This window comes from Pteropus vampyrus, unplaced genomic scaffold (genome assembly GCF_000151845.1).
Source record: "Pteropus vampyrus isolate Shadow unplaced genomic scaffold, Pvam_2.0 Scaffold125, whole genome shotgun sequence".
NCBI classification, from domain to species: Eukaryota; Metazoa; Chordata; class Mammalia; order Chiroptera; family Pteropodidae; genus Pteropus; species Pteropus vampyrus.
The window spans coordinates 731,971-738,801 of NW_011888906.1; the positions used below are offsets into that span (position 1 = coordinate 731,971).

Here is a 6,831-nt window from a genome sequence, read left to right on the forward strand (position 1 = left end):
GGCGGGAGCGGCAGGGAGGGACACAGGCAGCGAGCGAGGGAGGGATCTGCGAGGCAACAGCGACCCCCTCGAGGGTCAGGCAGGCCGGGGCTGCCGCGGCCCGGGCTCCCTCTTCGGCCGTTCCGCCGTTGTCCCCTCCCCTGCCGGCCTGGGAAAGGCACCCGGCGGGGCCTCCCCTTCGCCCAGCGTCTCGGCAGGGGCCCCGCGAGCGGCGAGAGTGGGGCCTCCCAAGCAGAGGCCGGGCGGACCTCAGAACGCAGGTGCCAGCATCCATATACACACTCGGTACCTCTCCCCTCGCCGCTCTGCGGAGCGTGCGCGAACTCCGCCCCCTTAACGGTGCAAAGCAAGACCAATTATCCCATTTTACAGATGCGTAAACTGAAGCCTCGGGAAGACCCGCGACTAACCCAACGTAATGGCAGAGCCAGAATGAAACCCAAACCTCACACCTCAAGGACGTGCTCAGGTCTTCTGCCTCGGCTCCTCTGTCACAGGCGTAGGCACCACGGAGCCCTGGGTGCATGCCTGGCCGTGCACACTTTGACCGGCATCCTCCCTCCTTCCTGACCCCGGTTTCAGGCTTCATACCGCTAAAACGGAGGCGAGTAGGTTCTGGCCCCGGTGGGGGCTAGCACGGGCTGGAGACGGTTGCACTGAGCCTCACAAATTCCCTCCCAAGAGAAACTGCGGATGATTCGGGAGCCCTAGACCTGGGGTGGCGGAAGTGGGGCGGGGGGGTCGCTTTTTTCCTTCCAGAGCTGTCTCCATGGCTGTTGATTTCCCTCTGTCTGTCACACCTCCCCCACTCCTCTCTGCTACTCCCTGTCGCTGAGCCACCGCTGGGCAGAGCCAGATTAAGTCCTTGGGCTGCCCCTCTAGCGGGCACTCACCCTTAGGTGACACCTACTTTGCCACAGGAGAGCCTGGGGAACGGCAAGGTCTCGGTGGGGAGGGTTTCCGGGGTTGGGTGGGCCAGGTAGTGGCTCTGGACTAGCGCTCAGTTCAGACTAGGGAAACTGCAAAAGGAGTGAGATCTGCTGGGAGTCCGCAATAGGCTCCATGCAAGCAGGACGACGGTCTGTGGCTTCCTGACCCATGGCTACTTATGACAGGCTCTGTGCTCAACAATTCTTTAGAGGCTCTCAGAAAGGTTAAAACTTCTGTGACTGCTTGTATTTTCCAAAGATAGGCACAGTGGTATCTAGCTCATCCCAATTACTCTTTTTATCATGTGTCATTGACTCTCTTCCACTTGGCACAAAAAGTGATGGGGTCTGTGTTCCCTCCTTTTGAACCTGAGCAGACCTTTGTGATTACCTCAACCAGAAGAGAATGGCAAAAGTGACACTGTCATTTCCAAGGCTAGGTCATAAAAGACAATATAGCTCCACCCAGCATAATCTCTCTCTCTCTCTCTCTCTCTCTCTCTCTCTCTCTCTCTCTCTCTCCTCGCCCTGCCCCACTCCCCCTTCTCCACTCAACCTTGGAACACAGCCACCATGTTGGGAAGAAGCCCAGGCCTTATGGAGAGGCCACGTGTAGGTGTTCCAGCCAACAATGCAAGCCTTGGTCCCCACTAACCACCAGACATGTGAGAGAGTGAACCTTCAAATGATTCAGCCCTCAGCCTTGGAGCTGCCTCAGCTGATGCCAAGTGGAGCAGAAATGAGCTGTTCTAAACTGTAAAATAAATATTGTTGTTTTAAGCCACTAAGTTTTGGGGTAGTTTGTTACACAGCAATAGACAACTGGAATGCTTGTCCAAGGTCATACAGCTTGAAAGCGGTAGGCCTGGGACTGATTTGAAACCAGGGCCATCCAATTTCAGAGCCTGTTGTGTTGCACTATTGAGCAGTGTGTGCTGTACAAAGCTCTTCTCAAGAAGGCATGAAGCAATATACTTGTGAGAATTATATCAGACTGTAAGAAATGAAGATGCCGACTACCCAGAGGAAAAAGTTTGTTTTCTCCCATTCAAGCTGCTAAATCGCCCAACATAATGGGAACTGAATGGAGACTAAATCCTGGAAGCCTTGTAAGAGGAGGTGGTTTTTCTAAAAAACATTATTTGTTTTCATTATATCGATCATGATAAGAACAAACCACTGGCCGAGGGAGAATTAGAGAAACTAGTAGAGAAATCTGCTTTAAACAGGGTAGTTAGAAAGGTCTCTAAGAGGAGGTGAAATTTAAACTGAGTTATTCAAGGAGCCAGAGTAAGAGAATTCCAGGCAGAGGGAACAACAAAGGCAAAAGCCCTGAAGGAGGAACAAGCTTGATAGATGTCCAAGGAAGTGAAAAGGTATGTGTGACTGGAACTTGATGGGTAATGGAAGAAGGATAAGATAAAGCTGGAGTGGGTAGCGGGAGCCCAAGCATGCCCTGGGCAAGGGCTTTATTCTTGATGCAGTAATGAGCCACTGGAAATTATAAGCAGGGGCATAATATCATTTAATTTATGTTTCAAATAGCTCACTCTATCAGCTGGCAAAGAGAGATGCTAAAAGATGGGTTAAGTGCTATTGAACCAGTCTCTGAGAGATAATGGTGGCTCCACTCTCATGGAGGCAGTAGAGAGGGAAAGAAGAGTGTAGTCTTAAGATATGTTCTGGAGCTTCAAAGAGTTAGACATCTTTGGTTGGAGGTGAGGAATCAGAAAAATGAAGTCAAGTTCAACTCCCAGTTTTGGGCTTTATTTACAGGAGGAATGATTTATAAGACAGGACAGGCTGGGAGGTGGTTGGGGGTAAGAGAGACCAGGTTTGGAGGAGGAAATAAAAAATATATCAATTGCCTATCTGGGTTCTCCACTTAAATGTATTCATAGACATCTCAGACTGACTGAGATGTCTATGAATACATTTAAGTGGAGAACCCAGATAGGCAATTGATATATGAATGTGGATCCCAGGGTAGCTGTTCGTCTGGAGTCATGATGAATCATCGACATTTAGACAAAATTTAAATCCATGGGACCGGGTGAGGTCATGTAGGGAGAAGAAAAACTGACCTAGTACTAGGAAGTTAAAAATCCTGGTTCTACAAATAATCCTAAAATTTATATGGAACCACAAAAGACCCCAATCTTGAGAAAGAAGAACAAAGTTGGAGGTATCACACTACCTGATATCAAACTATACCACAAGACTATAGTAATCAAAACAGCATGTACTGGCATAAAAACAAACACATAGATCAATGGAACAAAATAGAAAGCCAGAAATAACCCACGCCTATACGGTCAATTTATCTATGAAAAAAGAGGCAAGAATATACAATGAGGGTAAAGACAATCTCTTCAATAAATGATGTTGGGAAAACTGGACAGATACATACAAAAAAATTAGACCTTGTCTTATACCATATACAAGAATAAACTCAAAATAGATTAAAGACTTAATGTAAGACCTGAAACCATTAAACGCCTACAAGAAAATATAGATCGTAAAGTCTTTGAGATTTGCTCTTAGTAATATTTTTTTGATAATATCTCCCCAGGCAAGGGAAAGAAAAGAAAAAATAAACAAATGGGATTATATCAAACTAAAAAGTTTCTGCACAGCAAAGAAAACTATCAACCAAACTAAAAGACAACCTTCTATATTCACCAATGATACATCAATAAGTGGTTAATATCCAAAATGTGTAAAGAATTCATACATTTTAACACAAAAAAAAATCCAATTAAAAAATAAGCAGAGGACCTGAATCGACATTTCTCCAAAGAGGACATATGAATGGCCAACAGATAAATGAAAAGATGCTCAATGTCACTAATCATCAGGGAAATGCAAATTAAAACCACAATGAGGTATCACCTCACACCCGTCAGAATAGCTATCATCAATAAATCAACAAACAAGTCTTGGCGAGGATGTGGAGAAAAGGGAGCCCTTGTGCGCTATTGGTGGGATTGCAAATTGGTACAGCCACTATGGAAAACAGTATGGAGGTTCCACAAAAAATTAAAGATAGAACTGTCATATGACCCAGCAATTCCAATTCTAGACTGTTCCATTGAGACGGAGGGGCAAGCGAGAGTTGGATGAGGCAGAGAAAGAGCTGAGGGCAGGAGAAAGGGACACAGATGGATCTGGGGATGGGGACTAACGTTTGAAAGGATTTATTTGGGTAACTACCCAGAATTGGAATTGCTGGGTCATATAACAGTTCTATCTTTAATTTTTTGTGGAACCTCCGTACTGATTTCTATAGTGGCTGTACCAATTTGCCTTCTCTGCATTGCCCTGGAAGGAAGGCAAAGAGATGGGTAAAATGCAGATGAGGCTGTCGGGAAAATGAGGGAGTGACCGATGATGGCTTCTGTTTTCTCGATGAAGAATGAAGTCACGAACCCAAGAGTGAGGAGACGGGAGTGAGGGTTGTTTGAGGAGAATGGAAACCAGACTTCCCAGGATGAGCAAGGGAGTATGTCAGGCCATTTATGCACCCATTTGAAGTTTAAAGTGAAACCAATCAGCCCAGCAAACACTGGGTATATTCTAAAAGTTATTTTCTTTTCAGATTTATTTTGCATAGCTGAAACCGTACTGCACATACAATTTTATATCCTGCTTTTTATTCACTTAATGGGACAGCAGAAGCATTTCCCCAAGTGTTTATAAACTCTTTGCAAACATCACTTTTAATACTTAGAAATAATCCGTGGAGTGAATGTTCCACGGGTCACTTAACCTTTCCCTCTTTTATTGGACATTTAAATTGTTTCCTGGCAATGACTATTGCAGTCCTGAAAGAGGCGGTGTGTGGTCTGGTGAAGAGGAAGGGAGAAGGCTAGCAGCAAGGCAGAGCTGGGACAGCTGGCTGGCTGGCGCCTAGAGTCCCATCATGGAAGTTTTTTAGGAGCCTATTATATGGCAATTGGTATTCCTGACATTCCGGGGTTTCCTGGGCATGAGAACAAAGAATGGGACAACAAGGCAAATCTCACTGGCCTCTCAAAGTGCCTAATGGTTCAGGTGTAGCGCATGGGGGAAACAGGGTGGGGAGAGGGACCCAGAAAGCATGGAGGGCCAGGTGTGTGATCCCTGAGCCGTTTACAGTTTAAACATTAATTGCAACAGCCATGTTTGAAGTGAAAACAGGGCCCTTCACTTGCCTGTTTCCTGCATAATACAAGTCCTTCTGGCATCCTACCCTTCCTGGAGAGGAACTGCCCAGCAGACCTGGCCATGGGCACCCACCCCACAGAGGCTGGGGGACCACTTGTGGGAATATTTTCCAGGAGATCCTGCCCTGGGTGGAGGCCGCTCGCTCAGAGACTGGCTGAGGCCCCTTCCAACTTTGAAGTTCTGTGATTCGATAACATAGCATTCACTGAAGTCCCACTATGAACTGAGGACAGAGAAATATCCCCCACTGACAGAGTGCCTACTGTGTGCCAAACACTGAGCTTCCTGTGCATAATCTCCCCTAATATCGGGTCAGGCCAATGAAGAAAAAAATCACCCCATCTGAGAGAGGGGAACAAGCAGGGGCGGAGCAGGGCTGCTTCTTTCCGCCCCCCAGCCCTGGACTTCCCCTGAAGAATGGGGTGACTGGTAGAGAACCAAACAGCATAACCCTTTCCTATAGCATTTATACCCCAGAAGGGAAGGGCCTTAGAGTCAGGCACGTGGTAGCTGTAGTAAGAGGCTTCAGGTTAGAACCGAGGAATTCAGTGTCCCACCTCTTTGGGCTGATGGAGGCAGAGCTAGGGGCCAGAAGGTGACAAGGTCTTGTTTGTGTGTGTTTGTGGGATTCGAATTTCTGATAGATGATAATCAGTGCCAGGTTTTCCCAGCTGGAACCAGAGCAGGCACAGGGCCAATGCCTGCTACCCTCTGGGCAGGTATAAGAGCCAGGGAGGAGGGCCTGGACCTGAGTCAGGACAGAAGTGCTAGCCGCCTGCAAGGGGGCCAGGGTGCAGAGCTAAAGCTGCTGCATGTAAACCGCCAGGTGGGCAGAGCTGGTTCTGGAAGTGGCCTCTTCTCTGGGAGATCTGGGAGAAGCACCAAGGAAAGCATCGGCAGGAGAGGCTGGAGGAGGTCACCCGAGCCAGGGCTGGGCACAGTGAGTACATTTCCATGGTACTGGACTTTCTCCTCCCCCCTGAGCTCTGCACCCCTCAAGGGACTGAGTGACTGTCTCACAGGTGCCTAGATGGGACTGAGTGGCCACTCATCAAGGATTTGAGCCCTGGATCTCTCAAAGAGGTGTGGTATGTGTGTGGTGTGGTGTGTGTGTGTGTGTGTGTGTGTGTGTGCAGGGGAGGAGGGGGTAGCAATAAGCACTGTCATTCATTCAGCACTCACCAAACACCAGGCACTATGTGTTATCTCACTGAATTGAGAACAGAAGGATAGAGGTCTGGCTTAGCATCCTAGTTGTTCTGGGATTATCTTCATTTACTCTTACAACAGTCCTATGAGATAAATATGTTACAGGTGAGCAGACAGAGCACAGAGATGTTAAGTAACTTGCCCAAGGTCACATAGCGAGTAAATGGCAAAACCAAGATTTGAATTCCCTCACTCTTGAGCCTGTGCTCTTAACCTCCACGTTATATTGTAGTGTGGCTGTGATTAAGTTCCTTCCGCTTTCTTAGTGGCAGTTTTCTTGTCTGTAGTTTGAGGGTGTAAGACCTGATGATCAGAAAGATATTACCCTGGTCTGCGGCCATACCACCCTGAACAAGCCAGATCCCCTCTGATCTCAGAAGCTAAGCAAGGTCGAGCCTGGTTAGTAATTGGATGGGAGATCACCTAGGAAGAACAGATGCTGTAGGTGTAAAAAATAAAAAAGTAAGGAATTGTAAGCTGACTAGGT

The 6,831-nt window shown here is 47.5% G+C and overlaps 1 long non-coding RNA gene and 1 pseudogene across 1 annotated transcript; both read left to right on the forward strand.

Moving 5' to 3' along the window:
* Positions 1–6: 6 nt before the first annotated feature.
* LOC111743956 lies at positions 7–1,717 on the forward strand. Its single transcript, XR_002781958.1, has 3 exons — positions 7–260; positions 373–608; positions 1,498–1,717. It is a non-coding gene; the product is annotated as an uncharacterized LOC111743956 (long non-coding RNA).
* A 4,956-nt stretch (positions 1,718–6,673) lies between these two features.
* LOC111743991 lies at positions 6,674–6,792 on the forward strand (annotated as a pseudogene).
* The last annotated feature ends 39 nt before the right edge of the window (positions 6,793–6,831 follow it).